Below are 12,449 nucleotides of genomic sequence, written 5' to 3' on the forward strand. Positions count from 1 at the left end.
GCAATTTGCAGACATAAATGAATCATAGGATAAAAATCTAACAATGGTAAGGAGAACGGTACTCTTCAGCATTTGCTGTGAGATTTTTGATTCTTGGTCTTTGAATCTTTTCAGTGTCAGGCCACATTTAGTTCACACTAGTATGGAGAAAAGTAATTTGGTACTGAGGAGAACTTCTTTAAGATCTGTAGGATACTGACAGAAAAAGGGAGGCTGTTATTAGGTACTACTTAATTTAGAATTAAAAAAAAATAAATCAGCCAAGGGAACACAAATAGTGATTAAACTTAATCAGAACTTGCCTGCTAAATTATTAGATAATACAAGGATTAAACCTACAGGATCATTAATAGAGTTTACCAATATATATATAACTAATAGGAGAATTGGTGCAACTGCTCAATTTGAAGAAAGGTATTGAACCAGTTGTTTCTTCTGAGGTTTCTTGAGTGACACGGATGAAGCATAGAAGACATTAAAGGATCCTTTCCACTGATGTAAGTGAAGATAGATTAAGCACATCCCTGATGTGAAGTAGGGCATGGGCTAAATGGCATCTTGAGTCCTCTTATTGACTTTTTGTTTGTTTTGTATGATTTAGAAGATACCACCCTTCCTTGCCTACACTGGTTTTTATTGCATTCTTCTGTCATGGGAAACATCACTATCATCTCACTTTTTCCTGGCTACTAGACTAACGAAACAAGAAAAGAGAAACTTGCATACTGGTGACAGAAGAGTAGAAGACCCTGCAAGTTTCAGCCTTCTTCAGTTATTGGCCTTTCATGGTTGATGATGGCACAGAATTAGGTGCAGCCTGTGTAAAGTCTTCTTGATTACAGTTTCTTCTTTTACCATGGTTGTTTTTTCATGATGTCCCATCCTCCTCCCCCTTAGTGGGAGACTGTGAATACTGCTTTATGATTTTATGGTGTAAGGCTCCCTTTACAGCAATAGCAGCTTTAAATTGCCTGGTTGGGTAAGATAGAAAAATGGTAGTGCCAATTCTTGGTTTTGTGTAACAGCAATTTCTTTGAATTCAAATAGTTTCTAAAAGCTGATGTTATCTTCTTCAGCATCCTTAGAGCTTGAAAGGTCACTACTACTATCAAAAGCATTTTCTTCGACTCACTTTATCTTCCACTGAGCTAGGGTTGGCCTCTTCTGCTGGGTTAGAAAATCCACACTAGAAGTTGCTTGGTATTTACTGGATGGATAAACTTAAAATATTAAAGCTTATTCCTCTGTCTAACTTTGAAAAGGCTCTTCCATATTCTTATGATATTTTTCTTCATAAATAACTAGGAGTGAGTATTTCTAGCTCTCCAGAAATTATTTGACACTTACTGTCAAACTCCACTAACTCTGTGTCAGGTTCTTACTTAGAAGCCATTCGGTTCTATCATACCAGCTTCAAATTCACTTTTGTGACCTTCTGAACATGAAAGGCAGTCAGACATTTCTCTCAGCTACTCAAGACTTCAAGGTTTTAATTGCTTTTGTGCCGTGCCTGTCGCTAAACTCAGCTGGCATTAGCTCCATTATGATTGTTCTTAAGACTTTTGGGTTCACAGAAATGTGCAAGTAAGAAATCTTTTTGATAGAAAAGGAATAAAAAAGCACAATTTAAAGTTATAAAACACAGGGCTTTCAAGGGACCATTTTTACCCTGTTAAAGTCAATGACAATGCATCCTGTGGGCTTGATGAATGCCAGACCAGGTTGTTGGCTCCTAGGCACTCTCTAAGCTAGCTAGCCATGGTAAGCAAAAGCTAATCAGCTATAAATAAAATTATATTGTTTCACATTTATTACTTGGCAGGCATACTTTCAAGATAAGTACGGTTCTGTTCTGAAAAGTCACTCTAGGAGTGGCGATATGAAATGGTGTATTTATTTATCACTTTACTCTCTTCACAGATGAATCTGCTCTGTTCATAAACAAAAATAATGTCTTGTGCCTTAGTACTTTGGATGCAAATGGCATACTTGCAATGAAAGTTAAGCCATGTTCTTTACTGCTTATGATTCATCACCACTGAACATGATCAAGCCCAGACAGATCATAGTTGAGGCAAAAACCACAAATGAAAGGTACTTGTTGTAACCCTGATTTAAAGGTATACATGTAGCAGTGGTTTGGAATGCAGAAACTAAGTTGGAGGGGAGAGGAGGAATAGTTCTTTTAATTCTGACATTGCATGCATTTCACATTTAAGCTGGTTACCCAGCTGACATCTCCTAATCACACATGCTGGCTGCAGAACACAAATGCTGCCAAAGCAGCCATGCAGTGTGGCTCACTCTACCTCACCTGCTGGTCTCCTAACGAAGACCGAGAGCTTCTGGCCATGATCCTGAAGCTGCTGCATGCACAGACAGCCTCACAGCCTGACTCATTCAGCTTGTGACCTGAAGCAGCATGCTAAAGTGTGGGTAACAGGTCACAAAACGTAACCAGACACAAGGCATTGTCACCAAGCAAATGTATCTGTAGTATATCCTGCAGCGATTAGTTTTTATGTCAATAAAATTTTATTTAATCTATAATTTTTATTTAATCAATCAAAACAAAAATTATCAGTGATTGATCTGTAGGTTGGACAGGAGTCGGTGTTTATACAACAGATGTTTCAGTAGCTCTGCTCTCTTGACTGGCTGGGACAGTTAACAAAGTGATGTCAATGACACAAACAAACAAACAAAACACTCACCCAAACAAACAAAACAAATAAAATAAAAACTAATGGTTAATTTCAACCAGACTGTGTAGCCAGAATCCACAAAAAGTTTATAGAAGTGCTGTATGTGCTGAATGCCCATTCTGTAACCTGTACCCGTGTTGCTTCCCCATGTTCCTGTGATCACCCTGCTTTTGTGGTAGCATGCAAATGCACCAAAAAATGGGGAACACAGTGAAAAGTGAAAAAAAACCAGATTAATTACTGTGAAGTAAGTTGCATTTAAATACACTGTTGCATTTCTTTGGATCCAAGAAAGTTCTTTAAAAAAATTAGGCCAAATTTGAGGTTGTTCACCCTCCATTTTTATGAACTTAACAGCTGGAAAAGTGTTGTAATATAGACAAAAACACAACAAATATTTGAAATTACTGTAATTATTCATCACCCATAAACACATCTGAGGTCTTTAAAACACTTTTTTTTTTTTTTTTTTCTTACTAGCATCTGTCCTTGCCTTTTCCCTAAGCGAAACAGTTCCCATGTGACTACAGCTTTCAGAGTCACTTCAGGGCTGCTGTAATTACATAATGAAATAATTCATTTAGAAAATTTAAGGGCCCTGTCCTTCACCATCTCTACATAGTGATGTGGTAAATTCAAGGGTAGAACCCATTATCTGAATTTACAAATAAATACACATTGGGCACATCTCCCCAAGCACTGCAGGAAGCCCCATCCTGCCCAGTGGATCCAAACACCCTCAAAGACTGATAGATGCTCAATAACCATGTGTGTTGGAACTCCCTTTATTGCTCCTGTGTGCAAAATATTCCTCCAAATTCTTCCTTAAAGACTCTGCTGAATTGATGTTTGCTGCTCAGGTGATGTTTGTTAGCACTCAGCTGTGTTCTGTGGAGCAAGATTTAAGTTAAAGCAGTTATAACACTCACAGGGCTTACAGCCCAGCTGTGCATGCTAAAATTAATGAATAGCATTTAGAGTACTTTGCAAAAGGAGGTCTAAATTATATTTTATGTGTACATCTGGGCAAATAAGAAAAACAAGCCAGGTGAAGAAAGCCCCTAAACTCTTATGAAAGATGAATTAGAAGGTGACAGCATCCGTAATAGCTGCCCAGGAACATAGCCCTAACAAATATGACATGATTTGAAATCAATTTCTTTTATTGATGGCTAACACATGCTAACTCAAATCATCTGCCATTTGCCTTAGGGTAATTGCACATACTCCACATTAACACCAATTATCTGACCAAAGGGCTGGATGCAGCTCAATTTGCTGATCAACTTGGGAGACAAAACTGGGAGTCAAGTGAGATGCCACTCAGGACATGGAGCGTCCCATCCATGTGCAATGTGTCTGATGATCCTATGCAGAATACTAGGGACTTTTCTTCATGTCCTGGATGTGTGCGTGCTGCTCTGCTTCAACATCCTGCAAAGCAATAGGTGTAGGGAGGGCAGGAGCTGGGAATGAAGAAGCAAATGGCTGGTTTATGAGAAACTGGGCAAGGTTACTGAGAGACTGGTTACAACTACTTATGTGTCCATTTTGCAAATGAATGCTACACAGTATAAATCAGATCACATGAAACCTCTAGTTGGCTGCAGAAGCACGATAGCTCTGGCATGCATCTATTTTTGGGCACAAATCTGATTTTTTCTTCAAGTTCTGTCATATCGCAATCTTAGTCACACCGAGAAATATTACACTCTCAATCAGCTCTCATTTTGCTCTAAGCAGATATACTTTGTAATTTACTTTTTTCTTCTCCGAGAAAAGAGAAAGGAGAGCAAAGCAAGGGTACTGAACAGGAGCAGAGTGCTCAGGGGGAGCAGAGGAGTACTGAGAGGCATCATCTGCTCACTGGCAGCACTGCAATGAAAGAGCGTGTGAGGAAAACCAACTCTTCAGTCATATTTCCTAATCTGGAGGGACAGGTGGGTGTGGAAAGTAATGACAGTGTGTAATAGCCTTGGCTAGCCATCTGGTAGGATTTTTATTTGCTCTGTAAAATATAGGGAGTTTAATATTGAGTTTAGAAAAAAATAAAATAGTGCTGTCTGAAAATTCAGTCAGGAAAATAGACTTCCAGGAGGACAGAGAATTTATTCCTTCCCAGAAACACCTGATGCATTATACGTGTGTACTTATATATATGTGTGTATATACATACACATTATGTATCTAATTTTGCTTAGAAAATTAAAAAAAATCCCAACAATAAGTTTATTAGTAGTGTTGGGTTTTAATGGGCTAATGAGAGTCACAGAATAATAGGAAATTTTTGAAATGTATCATTTTTACACACTGAGTAATTTAAAAGACATATGGGGTGGAATTTAAATGCTGTCTTTAATCAACAGCTTTAGAAGAACCCTTGAGAAGTTGCAAAGCCAAACATTTGAGGTTTCAGCAATGGTTTGGTAGCACGAGGATGGCAGCTCTCAGCCAGACAAAGCTGACCCTCATGCAACTCCAAGCATCATCATTGTACTTTGAAAGTGAAACTGCAGAAGGGCTCATCCTGTCAGCACTGCTTATCCATTCAGGTTATATCCATTATTAACCTGCAGCTTATGTCTTTTTAGCTCAAAGCTAGAATTAACATGTCCAAGGAGTCTTCGTGGAATTGCTTTCATTTGGAACTAAACCACCCAGCACATTACGATCCTCCTGTTTGTTGTGCTGAACAACACACCATGCCTCGCCAGCTCTCTCATATTTCATGATGCAATTTTAGCTTTCAGCCAGGATTTAAAAACCATTTCTGATGCATCAGAGTGAGGATAGATCAGCAAGAAATACAATTGCTCTGGTTAGAGTAGCTATAGGTGATTTCTGCTTGTTAGGAAGTGTTGGGACAAGGATGCTCAGTGGGGTCAGTGCACCCCACAGAGTGGGGCCAGGTTCCTCAGCTCTGGAGTGCCTCCTGAGAAGTTGGCCATTGTCAGTCAGCAGCAATGGACATCTGAAATGGAGAGCTTCACTAAAACTGGCTCTGAGATACCTGGGACTGTGTACACGGTTGTACTCACCTCTTTCAAGTCAGTTCCAGATTAGGAACAATGTCTTCTGGAGATCATTAGACACAGACTGAGGTGTTACCAGGATGTAGCAACACTTAGAGGATGTGTCTTGGTTTGAAATGACCAATGTAGGGACAAACAGACATCCTGTAGGCTGCGTTACTTCTGATGCTGTTATAAAGTGATGGGCAGCTGCATGATGATTGAGTAAACTTCTGCTGTTTCAGCTTTGCTGAGATGTCTATGGCTCAAAATATATATATATATATATATTTATTATTATTATTATTTCTTTCCTGGTGGTAGTTGTCACTTAATTGCTTTTTCTTACTAATAAGAAGAGTCTTGCCACCTGATATTTTAACTGCTGCCTAATAGCATAGAAAGCTGCTGGCAGATTTCTTGATTTCTCTTGATTTCTTGTTATGGAAACTATTCTATCTTCAGTAGTGCTGGCAGCTTTAATAACAGAAGTTCGGGAGAAGTTATTTCTATACTTGGTTCAAGTTAATAGCATAATTGGTCCTGTAATTGCAGACAGTACTAAGACTGGTTTTATTTTTATAGAATTACAGCTGGAAGTTTAAGGATAGCTTTTGCTTCCAAACAAGTTTTTATTTTCATTATACAAATGATATAAAACAAATGATAAAACTGAAAATTAAATTTTTAGAGAGTAATGCCTTGGAAGGAAGATGCTACATATAGCAAACTTTAGCCACATAAACCAGTCTTAATTTAAAACTTGAGCAAAACCTCTCTGATAGCATTTACATCCCCAAAGATTGTGTGCTTAGGTTTCATAGCTATTTAGTATTTACAGGACTGTGAATAAACACTGCAAAGCTAGCATCAAACTGTAGAAATTTTATTCTTTGAAGGAACAAATCCTCATCTGAAGGACAGGCATATCACACTTTCCACATGCACTGCAGAACTTTTTGACGTAATGGCTAAAGTAAAATATGAACTTAAGCTCAACAACAATCCCCGATCTTGACTACATTAGAGTCAAGCTACTTGCTTGAGGTACAGACTGCTTCAAGAAATATGAGGTACTTGTGTTAAATGACTTATTTTTTTTTTAAGCATGGGGAAAAAGTTTGAGGCTGATATCAAGCAGAATGAGAAAGGATTGAGCATCCTACCATAATTTCTACTTTTCAGGTATTTCTCACATATTAAACACACCAATTTCAATTGCAGCTTTAAGCTATTCATAACACAGAAATAATTTCCCCAAGGCTAGAAAGTACATTGCCAACATATATTACATGAAAAAGTCTCTGAACCATTGAAGAGTAAAATGCACCAGTGGAGAGAAGAGAGGGCAGAAAAAAAAAAAAAGAAAAAAAGGTTTCTTTAATAGCTTATTTATTTATTACAAGCTTCTCTGCTCTGACTACTTGGACAATTCCTTTGCATAATTGTTCCACAAAGATTTCAGCAGATGGAGTCATAGGTAAGCTTGGAGCACTAATTGCAAATTCATGCACAAAGATTTTTGTCCGTTCTGTCAATTCATATATCTTTTATGACTGTCCCCTGGAAGGCTGTTACACCACAAAGATTACCTAACAGACCGACACAACTCCTGGTTGCCATACGCCGTGCTGCTCGTGGAGGTCAGTGTGTGTGGTCCTGTTGGGAGCAGAGGTGCAGCCAGAGCTGCTGCCGGCCTGGCCCTCGCTGGCAGTGCTGCTTGTGGATGCCAAACCTCCCTGCAGGAAGCACCTGTACTGCTTAATTCAAGGCTCTCGCAGCTCAATGTAAATATTTGCCAATGTATTTTCTGATGATATATGGAGATTTTAAGCATAAATTTGCAAGTCATTTCAGAAACTCAAGCAATATTTTGTTTCCAGTTGTAATATTTTGAAAACATCCCATGCTGCCTACAATTTTCCTTTATCCTTTTGTAAGAGAAGACACCAAGGAACCTGTTGGACCCTCTTTGAGTAAATGTCAGCAGCTGACTGTTCTAAACACTGAATAATCACTCATGAATTCAATATTTATATTAAAGCATTTCTCAGTGTGTTCAGACCACAATAAGCACCCAGTTCCTTAATCAGAGACTATTTTCAAGACATTTATTGATCATTTAAAAGATGAATACTGATGCTGGTCCTTATTCTTTGTTCTAGTAACTACACTAGAGTTCAACTGTTTGCTCATTAACATGTCAATAACAGGAAGACATTAAATAAAAACCTATTTCCTTTATTGATGTGTTCTTTTAGGTTATGATATTTACGGCACAGGACATAATAAACTTTAAGGTACCTTGTTGGTGTTAGACATTATATAGAAATTTAGTTTTTATTCGTTCATTTCACAGTCTATCATTTGCATGTTAGCTTGCTATTGTATTATCTCTCTCCCTCCTGAAAAATTACAGATATGTTTGGTGATACTTTTCAGTAATAATTTGCAGAACTCTCCTCTCCCCACAATTTGTTACAGAAAATGGGCTTGTTTTTATCGAATTCTCAGTACATTTCGTTTCTTTTTAAAAACATTTCCTTATGTACTCAACTGATGTTCCTTTATGTCTGCATGCTGGGAACATCTATATTTCAGCTCACTTTGATGATCCTCCCTATATTTAATTCCTGTGCTTTTCATATTCAGTGCACTAATTGGCTTTTCACAGTCTGACTTTTCAACTCTGCATGATAGATCTTATTGCATTAATACCATTTTTACCCTTGTTTCCTTTCCCACAGTTCAGCTTAGTATTTTTTCCTTTCTATTAGTTCTCTGCTGTCTTCTTCCTGTCAGCAATGTGTATACGTATAGATCAAACTGCTTCAAATTAATGTCTCACCCAACACTTTTTCCAGTCTTTGAAGGCTTATTTAAAGACTAATTGGCCAAACCTTTTAGCTTCTTTAAGTTTTCTACCTAGGCTCCTCTGCAGCTGTGCAGATTTACAACACCGCTCTGAACGAAGCTGTGGGCTAAAATGGGAATTTGGACAGCAGGCGTGGAGTCATCCATCACTTGTCCTGTGACAATTGTTGGTACTTGCTTGCATAGATCACCTGTCACAAGAGAAATGGTCTGCATCTGAAATAAGTCAGCTGCTGGACTACAAGTAGGTTACTTAGAGTTTTGGACATGGTCCTCCGTCAGGAAGAGATTTTGTCCCTTCAGTGGTGTTGGCTTTTCAGTGTGGGCATCTGAGCTCTAGGTCTCGTTGAGCCTGCTCTGTGCAAGGAAGACCCCTCATCTGTGTATTCACTGGCTAATGACTGTCTTCTGACCCATATTTACTGAGCAAATTCTCCTGAAGTCCAAAGAAAACATTTAACAGCAGGTAACTGGTGCTAAAAAGATAAAAGAAATACTATTGATGTATGTATATATAAACAAGAGCCTATCCTCTAATAACAATAGGAAAAAAAAAAAAAAGCAAAAGCAGCTATATTTCACGCAATATTTACTTCTCTCATCTTGTCTCTTACTATCTTCTTGCTCTTAGACCTCTTCTTTATTGAAAAATATTTCCCAAAGCCTTTATCAAGGAAGTAATACCTCTTATACCTCTAGTAATACTCTAAAGGGATGAGTAAAAACTCTTCTATCCTTTGTACATCTGAGTCTCATATAGGTAGTTCTCACTTGGCAAACAGGCAGATACAGTAGGTAAAAGAGGACATGCATGTCAAATGAAATTCTTCTGGGATAGCTAGCTGCAGTCTTAACTATAAAATTGTTCCCAGTCAATGGTTACTGATGGCATAAGCCATGCAGAACATCTGTCACCAGCTCAGCAGGGAAACTTGCTTCTCGGTTGCTTCTTGACACAGCTGAAGGGGCAGCCTGGTCATGAGGAGCCTCTTGCTGCAGAAAGCATCCTTCCTGTTGTCCCACCATGACCCTGTAGGACTGTGCTGTGCAGACTGCCTAAACCTCAAAGCTCACATTTCATTTCTAAACAAATGTTTAAGAGCCTAACGCTGGTTTTATTTCTTCCTCTTTATTCTGAACCAATGTTCAAAAAACAATCAGGATAAACTTTTAGGAAAGAAAATCTGTAAACACAGTGAAGAATAAATTCAGTAAAGCAAAGACTCAGAGTTTGTCTCAGAAGATAAACAGAAGAAAAGAAAGAAATAAAAAAAGAAAGAAAGAAACAAGATTTATTAACATTACTTTAACAGGCTAAAAAAGCTGTAAAGAGTCTGTAAGTTATCAGAGCTAGACCACATTTATCCAAGCCTTTTATCAGAATTAAGGTAGATATCTACTAAAGAACAATGCAATATATAAGCTCAGGGAGGCCAGAAGAGACTGTGGAAAATGGAAACAAACAGGTTCATCCAGGGGAGTCTTAGAATATTAAAACCTAGGAAGTTGCAATGTTTTCCCTCGCATCTTGAAATTGCTCCGACATTTGGTGATGGCTGACAGCAAAGTAGGGAATCATTAGAGATGGTGAAGGGGAAAGAAAAGAGGGATAGGAAATCTGCTTGTACACAGGTCAATGTTTCTTACCTGGCAATTTAGAGAAGATAATTCTGATGCAGTACAGCCATGAAATCACTTTAGTCACGCACTATGGCAAAACAATCTATGTGCTCATAGAATAAAAGAGTAGCGAAAGTGACAAATAAGTCCAAAATCTTACAGCTAAACTGTTACATATTTCATCTCTTGATATAAATACCTACTTCAGCAGATTTTCTTTTTCCTCAGTGTGCTGAAACAATTTCAAATACAAGTGACAGAGCCTGGATTTTACCAGGGAAGGAGGGGCAGCATGTATCTGTTTCCTTATAAATACATGTAAGTTGGTTAAATACACAGACTGACTTAATTAGGAGATAAAATAGAGAAACTGAAAGCTTTGCTGCCTATTATGTATATTGAGTAAACTCATCAGTAGTGCTAGATATAGAATTGGGATTGGTAGATCCAGTTCTACTCCGTGTTGGTGCAGCCTCACCTCCAGTACTGTGTGCAGTTTTGGGCACCACAATATAAGAAAGACAGAAAACTATTGGAAAGTGTCCAAAGGAGGGCTGTGAAGATGGTGAAGGGCCTAGAGTCCAAGATGTGTGAGTATCGGCTGAGGTCCCTGGGTTTGTCCAGCCCAGAGAAGAGCAGGCTGAGGGGAGACCTCATGGTGGCCTGCAGCTCCCTCACGAGGGGAGGGAGGGAGCTGAGCTCTGCTCTCTAGAGACAGTGACAGGACCTGAGGGAACAGCATGAAGCTGGGACAGGGGAGGGTCAGGCTGGGGGTGAGGAAAAGGTTCTGCACCCAGAGGTGGTCAGGTACCGGGACAGGCTCCCCAGGGCAGTGGTCACGGCAACACCCTCAGCATAGGGTCTGATTTTTGGGTGGGCCTGTGTAGAGCCAGGAGATGGACTTGATGATCCTTGGGGTTCCCTTCTAACTCAGGATATGCTAAGGTTCTAGTGACTAGTGGCCAATTGAGCTGAAAACTGATTGGGAAAAAATAAAGCAAGAGGCACCTAAATCACCCTAAGAAACAAAATAGCACAAGTTCTGGACATGGCATGGTAGATCAGCCCTTTCTCTACACTGCTGATCTTTCTCATTCAGTACCATCTTGGGGGGGTTTCTCCCCACTTGCAGTTCAGAAGACAAAAATGGACAAGACAGGAGGAAGAAAAATAATTATGGAAACCAGAGTGGGTTGTTTTTATACCTCATTTGAAAATCTTAGAAATGTGAAGAAAGAGTAAAAAGCATTTTGCTTTTGCTGTTCTTTGAAGCATCTTGCTTAACATGCTGTCACACCTTCTCTAAAACTATCCACAGATCTTCCTCTCCAAAACCTGCATTGTCTCCACTCCCCAGCTCCAAGTACCACTCAGGGCAATCCTGTTGGTCACAGGCACCCACACCAGCTAGGGGCTTACGGTCCCAATAGAGTCAGGCGTGGATTTACAGGTGGATTTGCTGGGGTTTGCAGCTTGGACTCAGCATGCAGCAAGTCCTGGTTCATGCTGTCTGTGCCAGGCACAGAAAATGCCTTCAGTGGGGAAGTTTTTTTATTCTAGCTGCCAGTCCTAGAAACAGGGCTTGCAGATGATGGGGGGGAAGGTAGAAACCACGTGTGTTGTCCCTCCTTTCTTTCTGTGTGAGTAATTAAAGATCAACATTGCTTAAATTGCACAGCAGCACGTCCAAAGGTCTGCACAACTGAGCAGCGCAGTGGAGCTGCTCATTTAACTCTGGCTGGCTCCAGATGGTGCAGGCTCCAGCCTGTGATTTCGCCAGGGCTAATGGGATTAAAGAGCAAAAAACTTTCTTCACTGAAGTAAACAGAAATGACAGGCTGAATAATACATAGCTTTAAGGTTCCATTTTAGATGGTTGAGCTGACAGAAATTGTATCCTCTTTGTCTGAAGTCAGAGTCTTTCCCTTTAAATTAAAATGACTTCTGATTAATGCAATCAAAGCAAAAGCAAAAAATGATTTGTGGTCACATAATCACTTAAAAATATCTAACATAAGTGTAACTGCTTGCATAAAATAGGCAAAATATAATATGTTCACTAAAAGAATTTTCTTGTAATATAACCATCAGTATGCGAGTACATCAGTATGCGAGTACAAAAAGTTGCATTTTCCACAGCAACTTCTATTAGTTTAAATGCAATATGACATATGAAACAATTTCAGGAATGTTTTTCCCCTACATTTATTTGGTTTGCCTTTATGTATTCATGACAGCG

At 39.1% G+C, this 12,449-nt stretch overlaps 1 long non-coding RNA gene across 1 annotated transcript in view; it reads left to right on the top strand.

The window, feature by feature from the left end:
* Positions 1 to 4,416: 4,416 nt before the first annotated feature.
* LOC311439932 overlaps positions 4,417 to 12,449 on the top strand; it is a 135,306-nt gene continuing 127,273 nt past the window's right edge. Inside the window, exon 1 of the long non-coding RNA XR_014695081.1 lies at positions 4,417 to 4,645. This is a non-coding gene — a long non-coding RNA (uncharacterized lncRNA). The remainder of the gene's footprint in view (positions 4,646 to 12,449) is intronic.

Source organism: Aythya ferina (genome assembly GCF_964211825.1).
Source record: "Aythya ferina genome assembly, chromosome: 7".
In the NCBI taxonomy this organism is placed as follows: domain Eukaryota; kingdom Metazoa; phylum Chordata; class Aves; order Anseriformes; family Anatidae; genus Aythya; species Aythya ferina.